The sequence below is a fragment of the Lagenorhynchus albirostris genome, chromosome 19 (assembly GCF_949774975.1).
Source record: "Lagenorhynchus albirostris chromosome 19, mLagAlb1.1, whole genome shotgun sequence".
NCBI lineage: Eukaryota > Metazoa > Chordata > Mammalia > Artiodactyla > Delphinidae > Lagenorhynchus > Lagenorhynchus albirostris.
In genome coordinates, this window is record NC_083113.1 from 32,633,528 (window position 1) to 32,647,914 (window position 14,387).

Here is a 14,387-nt window from a genome sequence, read left to right on the forward strand (position 1 = left end):
GAGAGATCGTCTATAAAGGTAAGTCAGCTCATGTCACAGTTTGGCTTCAGATCCTCCGGTGGCTTCCATTTGCATGAGGAATAACTTCAACTTTCTTGCTGTGGCCTGAAGGACCTGCAAAGTCTGGCCCCAGCCAACTGTGAGTCTTATCCCACCTGAGCTGGATCATCCTCTAGCAGTCATACTCCCCTTCTTTCTATTCTTCAAACACCAGGCTTGTTTCCCGGTGGAGCCTTCAGATTTGTTCCCTCTACTTAGAATGTTCTGCAGCCAAGACTCTGCAAGGCTGACCCTTTCTCATCATTCATGTTTCAGCTCAGCCAGCACCTCCTCAGAGAGGCCCTCCCTGACCACATTCTCTTTCCCATCACACTGCTTTTCTCGTCATTGCCCTCCTTACAAACTGGAGGTGATTTATTATATTTTGTTTCCCCCACCAGCTTGAGAACTCCATTAGGGCAGGGATCTTGTCTGCCGTGGCTGCCACTATGCCCCCAGTACCTAGAATAGTGCCTGGCACTCGGATGGTGTTCAATGAAGGGTAAGAAATCCGCGCAGGCAATTGTGGGATCGCTTTCTCCGGCAGGAGCCGACTCTAACCACGTGGGAGGGGTGAGGGCGGTGGCTGGGTGCGTGTGGGGAGGGACAGCTCTGTCGAAGGCCCCGCCCAAGCCCCGCCCAAGCCCCGCCCATGTCCGTGTCCTCCTCCTCGGGTCTCCATAAAGTTCATTTGGCGGCGCGCCGCGCGGGGTCTTCTGGGAAGGCCGGTCTCGGCCAATCAGGAAGCGCGGGCGAGCGGCGCGAGACGCGGCCGCCGCGTTTTCCAACCCGGACCTGAGCGGCTGACGCGGCTGCAACGCCAGGTAAGGGTGTTTGTGGCTCCGTCCTTTCGACACGGGGCAGGTCCTTGAACCTAAGGTCCAGAGGCTGGGCGGAGCCCGGTCCCCGTGCTCGGAGCCGTGCTGCTCACACTTCCCGTTCGCCTCATGGCAGCCGGCACGCCTGACGCCTGCGACACAGCGCCCTGTCGAACCGCCCCCCATTATAGCGTCGGGCTGCGCTCCGGGAGTGCTTTCTATCTGCTCTCTTTCTGAATGCGGAGCCTCGGCCCCCTGGCGACCCTCCCGTCCCACTACAGCGCTCTGCCGGCGCGCCACGCCCCCCCCTGCCCTGCGAGTCCACCCTTGGCTGTATCGGTGCCCCTCCCCGCCACCACACTCCGCCTGGTATCTTCCTGACCGCGCCCTGTCAGCTCCCTCGCTCGCTCCTCGGGGATACTCTATCGGGAGGCGTTTCCCTCCCGGGAAAGGGACTACCCTGTGAGCCTTGGCCTATCTCCTCTGTCTGCATCCAGCGGAATGCGCCATCCCATGCAGGGAGATGCTAGTGATTAGAACCTGGAGGTGGCCCGCACTTTTCTCTGGGCCCACAGCACCCCATCCTCTGCAAAGGCAATGCCTGCATTTATTGGGTCTCTTTTTTAAAAATTACAGGGCCGACCGCAGGGGTCTTTGTTCCAAGTTTGGACGACCCATTGACAGAGTTGCTGGTCCAGGTTTGCCCCTCTGTCGGGGGCAAAAGAGATGAGAGGTTATGATTTGTTTAGACCAAAATGTTTTTCAGCAAGGGTCACCTTTCTGTTCTGTTTGGGGGCTGTGAGAGGGTGCCCTTGGGCATCGTATCCTTCCTTCTTTCTTTCAGTTATTCTTCTTTGTGAATTTGTGTTTGGGACATTTTCATTTTTTATTCGTGGTGATCTCACTCGAGGCTCATCGTTCTTAATACCTGTTTATTAGGTTAACAGATCCCACATGAATATCTCTAGCCTGGGCCTCTCCCTTGACCTATATCCAGCTGCCTACTTTAATATCTCCACTGTGATGATTTGTAGGGAACTCAACCTGAACATTTCAAGATAGGGCTAGCAAGGTTCCCTCCACTTCTCTTCCCAGACTGCTTTTCTTGCTGTTTTTTTTTTTTTCTCAGTAATGTAAAAGGCTCTGACCGTTAACCTTTGAGTCATCCTTAACTGCTCTCTTTCTTTCTTACTTCACATCCAGTGCTTGGCATCCTGGGCCAGGTCACCATCACCTCTCCTGGATTATTGAAATAGTCTCCCACCTGGTCTCCTGGCTTCTGCCCTGGCCTCTATTTTCAGCACAGCAGATAGAAGGACCCTCCAGTGGGTCCCCATCTCATTTAAAGATGAACTCCTTACAGTGAGTTATATGGCTTTACATAATCTGACCCACTGTTATTTTCCCACTTTCGTTTTCTGCTACCCTCTCCTTCCACATGGCAGACATGCTCCGACCTCAGGACCTTTGTGCTTGCGATTCAATATTCATATGGTTCGCTCCCTCACTTCTTTCAGGTTTTTATTCAAGGGTCACCTAGTGAGACATTCCCCACTTCCTATCTTCCTTTATTGCTTTAGTCGTTCTTATATTTTACTCATTTATCTGTGTATTGTTTGTTTTCCCCCTCTAGAACATTATCTGTTTTGTTCCCTGATGTATCCCCAGCACCTAGACCTGGCACACAGTAGGTGCTCAACAAATAGAAAATAAATCCATGTTCCTGACACTGTTAGAGGCTTGGGGATCCAGTGGTGACTGAGATAGGCCTGTGCTCACTGAGCTGCTGTTTCTGTGGAGCACATCATCAGCAATAAGCCCGCAGGGGTAGCATGTAGTGGCAGGGCCTTTTTAAAAAGAGGGCAAGGATGTCTGAACAGAGACCTGTTTGAAATCAGAGAGGGGAGTATCTCGGGCAAGAGCATTCCTGGAATGGGAACAGCAAGTGCAAATACCCTGAGGTGGGAACATTAGAGATGTGGTGAACTTGAGTGTCTAAACCTGCTTCCTGATGGGCTGAGGTAGAAAATAAGGTAGAGAAAGATAGATATGCCAAGGAGAAGGAGGGGTCAGAGCAAAGACCTGGAGGTGAGGACATGAGGTATGTTCAGGGAACAGGTCACTTTAATTCAGCAGACATTTTATTCGGTAACTTTTTAAAGTTTGTACCAAACTTAGCAGCTGAGAATTCAAAGCTGAGCAGTCTGTGGACCTCACCCTACAGGAATTCTCCATGTAGAGAGAGAAACAGACTTGGGAATAAAATCATCACAACTCTTCACCTGGCCAGGGAAGAACAGTAATAGATGGTTGAGAATAGTGTGGGAGGGGTTTGAGGTAGGTAGGACTGTCCCAGCTGACTTTGCAAGGTACACAGGAGTTCCCATGTGCCAGGGTATGTTTGTGTTCTAGCAGAGTGTACACCTGTATGTGCCAGTGTGTGAAGGGAGGAAACAGCATGAGGCATCCCAAGGAATAGAGAATTGCTAGGGTATCTTTGCTGGGAGGCAGTAAGAGATGAGGATGGTAAGGGTGGCAGTGCCCATTCTTTGGATGGTGCCCCTATTGGCCGTGTCAACGCATGAGCACTTCCTTCTGTAGGAGATGGAAGGTGTTCCTGAGGGTATAAAGCCAGGGGAACGTTTCAGAAAGACCTCTCTAGCCAAGGGGAGTGTAGGTTAGAGGAACAAGAAGGCTTAGACTGTTGAGGTAATCAGGAGAAGAGCGTGAGGTTAGAGTGGGGGCAAAAGAGATGAGGGTTCGACTTTCCGAAAGGTTTGGGAGATAGACCTGGAGATTGGATGTTTGGAGAGGAAAGGGAGCCTGAGGTGGTTTCTGGCTGAATTGACTGGTGCTAATTGTTTTATCAAGAGAGACTGGAAATGCAGGAGGAGGAAGTGGTGCTGGTGGTGGTGGCAGTGGCAGCTAAGAGGGGAGAGAAGTGAAGCGTTTGGGATAATATGTCGTTTGAGGCATCCACTGGTCAGCCAGCTGTAGATGTCAGGTGAACAGTTGGAAATATTGACCCTGGGAGAGAGCTGGGCTGGACAGAGAGATACGGAAGTCACCTTTGTTTTGATAGGTCAGTGTCCTTGCCTGGGCCCAGATAGGCGTCCGAGGTCCATGGAAAGGCAGCCTTGAGCCTCCTGGCACTGCCTGCTTAGGAGTGTGTGTGTGGTTCTCATGGATGCACATGTGTATGTGAACGGATTCAGAGAGGTCTGTAGCCATCTGGGAGATGAATGGCTGTGGTAGGAATTGTAGTTGAAGTTCAAGTGGATGTTATCCAGAGAAATATATAGTGTGAGAAGAGGAGGTCCAAGGATAGAAGCTTGGCATTTGAGGGGTGGGTAGGTGAAGGAGGCATAGCAGAGGAGGCTGAGAGAGGGAGGAGGAGGAGGAGACCCAGGAGAAGGTGGAGTCTCCACGTCTTGGGAAGAGAGAGTTTCAGGAAGGAAGGAGTGGTTAGGATGTCAAAGGCTGTGAGAAAGGAAGGATTGAAGAGTCCATTGGATTTGGCAGTTGGGTCAGTGGTGACTGCTGGGGAGTTCAGGAAATGGGAGGCAGGCAAGCAAAAGTTAGATGGCAGTGGTGATGAATGAATGACGCGTGACAGGGGATGGCCGTCTCTTTATGAAGGGAGTGGGAGCCAGAGGAGGACACGGGGTCGAGGAAGTTTTTAAAAATAAACTTCTTATTTTAGATTTGTTTTAGATTTATAGAACACATGCAGGATAGTACGGAGTTCTCTGTACCCCTCACCCAGTTTCCCCTACTGATGAGGAATTATTTTAGGGAAGGAGAGACCTAAATCCTAGAAGGAACCAATGACAGTGGAAAAAAAGGACAACCATCACTTCCTGAGCTCTGGCTGTGCGCAGGTCTCTGCCATGGGCTTTACTTCTATAATCTAATGCATCCTCACGGCAACCCTGTGATGTCAGGCTTACTCCCTTCCCTGTCTCCCTCGTTTCAGTAAATGGCACCTTCATGGTCTGAGTTACTCAGGCTTAAAACCTTGGCATTGGCCTTGACTTCTTTTCTCCTCTCACACACTACATCAGCAATTCATGTCTACACTAAATCTACTCTTAAAATATAGTATCCATGAATCAGACCCACTTTTTGTCTCTTCCACCACTATCACCCTGGTCCACGCAGGTCTCAGGTATCACATCTGGGTGATGGAGTAGCCTCCTGACTGGTCTCCCTGTTCTTACTTTGTCCCCTCAAGCCCCCTGTCTGTTCTCCACACAGTAGTGGGAATGAGCCTTAGAGAAGGCTCAACCCTTCACTGGCTCCTGTCATAAGTAGGCTGAAATCCAGAGTCCTTGGTGCTGGGAAGCCGACATGATCTGACCCTGTCCCAACCCCTTCTCCCAGCACCCTTCCCCATGATTATGTGCTTCAGCCACGTGGCCTCCTGCTCTTCAACTATGCAAACTACACTTCTGCCTTGTTTCCTTGGCAAGAACATTCTTCCCCCAAATATCTACATAGCTCACCCCCTTACTTCAATCAGGTCTCTGCTCAAAGGTTTCCTTTTAAAAGAAGCTTCTCAGAACACCCCAGCTAAAGCAGTCCTACCATCCACTCTGCTGCATTTCCCTGTTTTACCTCCCTCATAGCATTTATCAATACTTGGCATCATGTGTCTATATGTTTATGCATTTTTATTGTCTGTCTCCTAATAGACATAAGCTCCCTGAGGCTGGGGAACTTTGTCTGGTTTTTCCATAGCTCCATCCCCATTGCTTTGAACAAACAGTACCTAGCATGTGGTAGATGCTCAATAAGTATTTGTTAAATGAATGAAGGAAAGCTGCCATATAAATCACCATGACCTGAGTGGCTTAAACAACAGAAGTTTGTTTTTCTACAGTTCTGGAGGCTAGAAGTCCAAGACCAGGGTGCCACATGGTTGGGTTCTGGTGAAGACCCTCTCTCTTTTTGGCTCATAGGTGGCCACCATCTCAAGTGTGTTCACATGTACTTTCCTGGGTGAATGTGTGTGTGGAGTAGGGGTGGGAGATAGAGGAAGCAATTTTCTGGTGTCTCTTTTTAGGAGGGTACTGATCCTGTCATGAGGGCCCCCTCTTCATGACCTCATCTAAACCTAATTACCTCCCAAAGGTCCCTTCTCCAAATGCCTTCACATTGGGGGTTAGGACTTCAACATATGAATTTTAGAGGGACACATTTCAGTCTGTAGTACCAGAAAAGTTCTGTTGTGCTTCCTCCCAGTCATTCCCCATCCCCACCAACCCCCCGGATAACCAGTGTTCTGATTTCTAGCACCACAGATTAGTTTTTTCTCTTCTTAAAATCCATATAAATCGAATCATGCAGTGTCTTTTTTTGGTGTCTGGTGCTTTAGTTCATTCTTATGTCTGTGAAATTTATCCCTATTGTTCCATGTAGCTTTAGTTTGATCTTTTCCATTGCTGTGTGGTATACCGGGGAATGACTACCACCATTAAAAACTCAAATGGTATAATTCTGTATATACAGTGTTTTAAGATTATTTGGGGTCGGTGGGGGGGGCAGGGGACTCAGACTTTAGAATCTGATAACAACTATAGTGCTTCTCTTATATTTTTTAAAAAATGTATGCATATATTTCCCGGGGTTCCTGGTGCCTGTGATGCTGGTGTCATGGCTTTCAGGACAAGAAGCCTTCCTTAGTTTACAGCAGGGTTTCTCAACCTTGACACAATTGATGTTTTAGGCTGAATAATTCTTTGTTGTGGAGGTTGTGCTGTGCATCATAGGATGTTTAGCAGCATCCCTGGCCTCTGCCATCTAGATGTCAGTAGCACGTCACCTCTCTCTCTCAGTTGTGACAACCAAAAATGCCTCTATATATTGCCAGTGCTCCCTGGGGAGCAAAGCTGCCCCCAGCTGAGAACCGTTGGTTTCGAGAGATGAGCCAGAGCCTTTTGGAGGTAGACTTGGTGATCTGCCCCCGATTATGCCAGCTGTAATATGGGGCCTGTATCATTCCTCAGGTTCTTTATACAGATACTTTTCATCACCGCTAAAATGGGGCTGCTCCTTCCAAGGACACATTCATTAAGTGAGTTTGAATTAAAATATCCCACGTCTGTAGATTCTTCACGGCGGGCAGGACCTTAGAAATCACCTGAGCCAACCCCTTCCTCTCACCGGTGGTGAAACTGGGATCCAGAGATGAGGAAGGGCCGGTCCCAGGGTCAGAGAGATGATGCGGGGCAAAGCCAGGAAGGGGTGCACAGTTCTACTCCAAGAATTTGTCAGAAGGTAGGCTGTGTGGTTACTTTATGTTTCTGTGTGATGCCAGATTGCTTCTCTTTGCTCATTGAAGATGAAATAATACAAGTGTTATGTATCAAGAAAGCTGATACTACACACTCCTTACTGCAAACACTGAGTCATCCAGGCCCATACTTGTACTGAATCACTCAGGTCTTTAATTTCTCTTCTGTCTAGGGTAATTTATTTTAATTCTTTGTTTTTTTGTGTTTTTTTTAGATTTATTTTATTTATTTATTTTATTTTTTCAACCAATAGCGTTTATTTACAACATGTTTACAAATAAATCTATTACTTAAAATAGAGAAGAGCTATTAAGAAAATTTTTTTTCACACACACACACAGTATTTTATTTTTACAAGAGATAAATAAACTGACACCAAGCATTGTAAATGGATGACCACAACAAAAGCAATAATGACTGCATTTACCAAACACGAAACACACTCATACTATGTCATAATATTGACATTCAGTCCAGTAATCCTCCACTGTAACAGCTCCTTTATTTTTCAGTAAAAATTGATTTGTATATTTTTCGCCTCTGAGTCCTTGTGGGATTTTTTATTTTTTTATTCAAACAGAAAGTCACAAAAATTATAATCATCCTCATCAGTTCACTCAGTCCCATGTAATTAATTTTTTTTTCATCTTGATCTTTTGTTAGCACTTTTATGAATTCATGAGTTTTCCATTAGAGTTCTGAAAATGCTTTTTCATTCAGTTCAGCAGTATAGTCAGTTACCAGAAACCTGTACTTGTCAGAGTCTTTTCCATGAATTCCTTGAAGATGAAACCCTTTTATAGGAACATATTTGCAAAAGTAGTTCTTTGTTTTCTCCAGAAGTCTACCTTCTGAATAATGATTAGGTCTAACTCTTTTACTTAGTTTCACAGGACTATGAAGAGTTAAGCCAACAGCACTTTTTTTGTTGTTGTTAATCATTGTTTTTGTCTTCTAGAGGCATCTGAAACAATAGTATCTGTTAGGATGTAATTTTCTTTTGGTTGTTGTAATTGACAGCTGACAGATATAGTACAAAGTAGAATGATGCTGTCATTTAACCATAGTTTGTGTATTCAGAAGAAGAGAGGAGAGCAGAACCAGTCTTCAGCTTTTGACACCTCCTGTGAGGCTTTCCTCATTAATCTTGGTGTTGGACATTGAACACTGTTCTTGTGTTTTAATCCTGTTGCAGTCTAATTAATAATAAGTTTGAGGGCAAGATTTCCACTTGAAATTCAATGCTAAATTTCTTTTGAATCACACCTTCATTGTGGAAATTTGTGTTTATAATTAAAACCATATTTGATAGTGGGGAATGTAAAAATTGTACATTTAAAAATTGCAGGTGTCTCCCAGAAGTTCTTACTGAATGATATGAAGCTGTGATTAAATGTCATAATTTAGTATCATATATTTGCTAGAAGATTTTTTTGAAGCAGAGACATTTATAATTGACAAAGTGTTGCCAAGTTGGCAACTTTGGGAAAAAGCTAAAATAGCATTTTACAGTGATATAAATCAGGAGAGTTAATAATACTTTCTGTGTATCATCAACCCCTTGAAGGAGGTAAGCATTATCATCTCCTCTTTAGAGATGAGGAAATTATTTGGGTTTTATCCCCGAGGTAAATCAACTGATTTATTATGAAGGATGAATGGCCAGGTAAAGAGGTACATAGGACGGGGTCCGGAAGAGTCCTTAGCACAGGTGCTTCTGTCTTTGTGGACCGGGGTGCACCATTCTCGCAGCGTGTGGATGCATTCACCAACTGAGAAACTCAACAAATCTCATTGTTCAAGAGTTTTTTTTTTTTTAAGAGAAAGGTGAATATATGATCCAATTTTTTAAAAATTTTATTTATTTATTTATTTATTTATGGCTGTGTTGGGTCTTCGTTTCTGTGAGAGGGCTTCCTCTAGTTGCGGTGAGCGGGGGCCACTCTTCATTTCAGTGTGCAGGTCTCTCACTGTTGCAGCCTCTCTTGTTGCGGAGCACAAGCTCGAGACGCGCAGACTCAGTAGTTGTGGCTCACGGGCCTAGTTGCTCCGCGGCATGTGGGGTCTTCCCAGACCAGGGCTCGAACCCGTGTCCCCTGCATTGGCAGGCAGATTCTCAACCACTGCGCCACCAGGGAAGCCCCCAAGAGTTTTTATAGAGCTTAATCTGCAGCCCTTGCTTCCCCTTCCCAGAGGTTGGTGGGTGAGGCTGAAAGTTCCAACTCTCTAATCACTTGGTCTTTCTGGTGACCAGCCCCATCGTGAGGCCACCTAGCTTAGCCTTTCCAATTTACCTCAATTGCATACATTCAGGTGTGCTTAAAAGGGGTTCCTTGTGAGTTACAAAAGACTCAGAACTTCAGGACATTCCAAGGGTTTTAGAAGCTGTGTGCCAGGAACTTGGGGACAAAGACCAGATATATTTCTTATTATACTACACTACTCTTTTTTGGCTTGATTAAATATTTAACATGGTTATATTGGGAATGTGGAAATGACCATATTTTTCATAATTAAGACACATGTTAATAGCAAGTGAACCAAAATTATTTGATGCATTTTTGCTCTGCCCTTTTTTTAAGTTCATTTCATCCTATATGCCATTTGGAGATTTTTTTTTTTCTCTTTGTTAAGAATGTTTATGTGCCTGGAAGGGACATTTTTTTGGACAGTGAATGACAGGTGAGTGCTGACTAATTTGAAGAAATGGAAGTCTGCCCAGTCCTTGGTTTTAGCTCTAGGTGAGAGCTGTCTCTCTAAAGCCGTGGCTTTAATTTTTTCCCCTAGTTAATTTCTCATCATCCTCTAGGTGTGGTGAAGAGGTCTGGATCTTGGGAACTTCCCACTAAGAGCATTCGCCATTTCTGTTTATTTATTATTATTATTTATATATATTTAAAATTTATTTATTTATTTTTGGCTGTGTTGGGTCTTCGTTTCTGTGGGAGGACTTTCTCCAGTTGCGGTGAGCAGGGGCCACTCTTAATCGCGGCGCGCAGGCCTCTCACTATCGTGGCCTCTCGTTGCGGAGCACAGGCTCCAGACGCACAGGTTCAGTAGTTGTGGCTCACGGGCCCAGTTGCTCCGTGGCATGTGGGATCCTCCCAGACCAGGGCTCGAACCCGTGTGCCCTGCATTGGCAGGCAGACTGTCAACCACTGCGCCACCAGGGAAGCCCTATTATTTATTTTTAATTTTAAAAATTTTTTTGGCTATACCGTGGAGCATGTGGGATCTTAGTTCCCAGACCAGGGATCGAACCTGCACCCCCTGCATTGGAAGCACAGTCTTAACCACTGGACCGCCAGGGAAGTCCCACCATTTCTAATATAGCAGGGTGTCTGCAACCTCTGAAAAACAGTGGGTCATTGTCCTTCATTTTGATGGGGTACTTTTTATTGAAGTGCAATTGTATTGTCAGTCAGAAAAGTACATAAATCACGAGTCTATCTCAGTGAATGTTCTCAAAATGAACACACTATTAAGCAGCACCCAGAATAAAAAAACAAAGTTACCAGCCCCCCAGAAGCCTCCTTTCTGCCTCCTCCTGTTCCCCCCCACCCCCCCACCCCCCCACCAAAGGATAACCAGTCTTGCCTTCTAACAGCAGTGATAAGTTTGCCCTTCATTTTAAGGCTTACCCGGGTGTTTGAGGAGGTCTGTGGAGGCTCAGTAGGACTTCTGCCAAGAGGCACGGAGAGCAGTTTGTTGCTCAGGGCCCTCGTACCCTGCCATGCTCTCTGAAGCACCTTTCGGTGTTTCCAGAGGCCACTCAACAATCAGGCTCAGAGTCATGCTGACAGAGAGGAGTCTTAGTGCTGTCTGTCCTTGCTGGCCTTTTCCGGTCCAGCCCCAGTTTTGCTGCATTGACTGTTCCACATCCCACTTCTGTGGGTTCTCAGTGTGGCTTCTTCCTGGCTCCCTCCTCCATAGCTCCCCAGGGGTGCAGCTGGCATCCAGTCTCTGCGTGTGTCTTGGCCAGATTTTTTTCCCAACACAGAGCTTGGACTTCACCCTCTCACCTCCGCTCCGGCTAATCATTCTGGTTCTCACTATTGGACAAAGCTAGTGAGGTTATTTTCATGATCAGTTTTCAGTATCTTGGGTCAAAATTGGTATTCAGTTTGTTTAACCCCTATATTTTGTGGCTAAATTGATATTTATTTTGCAGAAGGGTTAAAAATCATCTTTAAATGTGTAAAATTAACCATATGTTTAAAAATTTTAATGAGATGATGACTACATCAAAGTATACATTTGGAAACTTTGATAACTTTTTTGTAAATCAGTTTCCACTGGTTGAGTTATAATGCAGGACAGATCCAGTTTTTCCCAAATATGGTATCATATACATTTCTCTCTTCTCTCAGACAGACATGGAACAAGCTTATTTTCTACTCTAAACTTATATAGCACAGTTCTTCCTGTATGTATATTTGTTCTTTTAGTTTGGAATTTGTTCACCTGAAAACTGGGCTGTTTCTTCTAAAATATCACTGGGTTTTTGTCTGGGTATTTAGAGGGAAAGCACTAGTCTGGACCAAGTGTGATCTGAATTCATGCCATTTATACTGTCTCTGCCTTATGCTGTGCAGCCTCAGAAATGTTAAGTATCAGTTGGTAGTCGGAAGGGAATGTTTTTGCTTTGGTCTCTGCTTGCCAGTGGGTGCTGATTTGGCAAGAGTGTGTAGGAAGCCTTCAAGAAGAACAGTCTCCACAAACGGAAGAATAAAACTCCCATTCATTCAACAGATGAGAACCTACTATGTGCCAGGCACTGTTCTAAGAACCTGGGGTACCTCAGTGAACAAAACAGGCAAAAAACCCTATCCTTGTGCAGTTTACATTCTAGCTGGGGGTGGGGGGGAGTGCTGAGGGTGGTTGCAGGTTGCACTCGTAAATATTTTGTTATAGGTCGGCATCAGAGGCAAGCTGACAGTTTAGCTGAGAGAGATAGGGAATCAGCCATGAGCATATCTGGGAGAAGTGCGTTCCAGGTAGAGGAAGTAAGGAGTACAAAGAAAGCCTCTATGGCAGGAATGTGCTTGACCCACTGGGGGACCAGCAAGGAGGCCCCAGGGTGGCTGGAGCCCAGGAAAGGAAGCGGGACAGGACTGGAGATGAGTCTAGGAGGTAAGAAGAGATGGCTTGCTTCTGTAGGACTTCACTCTGTACAAGAAGTTTAAACAGAGGATGGATGTGATCAGACTTTCAAAGGATCACTGATCGCTGGATTGAGAAGACACTGTAGGAGACAAGGGCTGAAACCGGGAAGCCAGGAAGAGGTGAGAGTGACTTGGGTGGGGGAATGTGGTGGGAAGAGGTAGATTCTGGGTGCATTTTGACGGTAGATTTGAAAGGCTTTGTTGGCCTATTTGAATGTGGGATGTGAGTCAGGGAGGCCCTTAAGGATTTTGGCCCAAGCAACTGACTGGAGCAGGCCAAGGAGCAGGTTTTGTAGATGAAAGGTTAAAGCTCAGTTTGGGGCATATTAAGTTTAGGATGTTGTTTAGAGATTCAGCCTTTATTTTACTATGGTCAAAATAATTCTATTTAGTTAACTTTTAAAAATCATATTTATTGGACCATATTAAAGTAAATCATGACTTTTATTTTGCATTTATTACCCTCAGATCCATCACTTTAAATCTTTGTATGGGCAAGTCATTTGAGAAGTTGAGCATTTCCTTTGTCTGAATTTGTCTGACATGGAAATGTTACGTGAAATGATAGATATATTTTTTTCCTTTATTTTTCTTCTTTTTTTGAACATAAAAAAGTTTTGTTTTATTCAGGGAGTTCCAGAATTTTCCTTATGAAGGAAAAAAAGTATTTCCTTCTCCTTGGCTCTGTTAGACAAATTATTTTTATCTTAGAGTAAAAAAAAAAAGTGTGGGGAGGGCTTCCCTGGTGGCGCAGTGGTTGAGAGTCCACCTGCTGATGCAGGGGATGCGGGTTCGTGCCCCGGTCCGGGAAGGTCCCACATGCCGTGGAGCGGCTGGGCCCCTGAGCCATGGCCGCTTAGCCTGTGCGTCTGGAGCCTGTGCTCCGCAATGGGAGAGTCCACAACAGTGAGAGGCCCATGTACCGCAAAAAAAAAAAAAAAAAAAAAGTGTGGTGGTAAGAGGCAGCATATTTCTTTTTTTTTCCTCTTTCTGGTGAGTGACCATGTTTCTGGTAGTTCATAGAACATCACTGGCCCTATAGGTTTCTGAGGAAAAACATATCTCCATTAAGCAGGAGCCATCGTTTAATTATACTCTCTGCTTCTTTCTTCTTCTGTCCCTGAGAATACCTTCTCAATCTGTGATCCACATTTTCTCACAGGTAGAGGTGGCCAGTTACAGCTTGATTCTATTAGTTAAAAAAAAAAAAAAAATGACAATGATTATCTAGAAACTTTAGGTAAAGAGTTGTAGTGTATATGACTTTTTGTCTAAAGATTTAAGTCAGCTTGGCACTTCATAAAGAATACCAAAATATCTTCATGTTTACTCCAGCTGAGCTATTTTTGTTTTAACCTTGTGCCCTTGCCTTTAAAGTTAATGTCCTTTAATGTTCATTTTTAAAAGTCCTTATTCTGCTGCTGTGGATTTATGGTGGAAACCATGCTCTTTTAACATTAACCTGAGCTTCATAGCTGAGATATAATTATATATTACATTAACATTGTAACTACAATTCTAGACCACAGGGATTTCTAAAGTACAATAGAAGCCATGGGTTTAAAACAAAGGGGAAAAATATAATCAAGAGCTACTATTTAAAGAATATTGTTCTTTTTTTAATAAATAATAATTTTGTTAACCTTTTAGCAATGTAATTTTTTAAAATGATGTTGATACTATTTATCTTCTGTTGACTTAAATAGTGGTAGGAGTTCAAAACTCCTTCTCTTAGTTGTGAACCTTATACAAGGATGGTACAGTATATAGAAGATTCATAAATGCATTAAATATCATATATGCATTAAATATCAACATTGTTCACAGAGCTTTTCTCAGTTGTTGGAGAAACAGGTGATCTTGCTAATATTCATGGTCTAGAAACCAGCTGCTACTTAAATTAATATAATTGTTAGTTGCAACAGTATCTCTAAAAGTAGTAGGTATATTAAGTCATATTCTGAATGTCATATATAATAAGCAGACATGGATCTCTGCTCTCAGAGATAAAGCTGAAGAATGAGTGAATGGAGACTTGGACATGAATTTAAAAAGACTGGCTTTTATGT

General features: G+C 44.5%; 1 protein-coding gene across 2 annotated transcripts in view; it reads left to right on the top strand.

Annotated features, from left to right (window-relative positions):
* The first annotated feature begins 775 nt into the window (after positions 1-775).
* NUP93 (nucleoporin 93) overlaps positions 776-14,387 on the top strand; it is a 102,698-nt gene continuing 89,086 nt past the window's right edge. The window contains exons 1-2 of one of the 2 annotated variants that reach the window (XM_060130521.1): positions 793-863; positions 6,967-7,136. The gene's annotated coding sequence lies outside the window, so the exon portion shown is untranslated. Of the gene's footprint in view, positions 864-6,966; positions 7,137-14,387 lie in introns of both variants that reach the window. The other variant, XR_009537006.1, reaches the window with a different exon arrangement.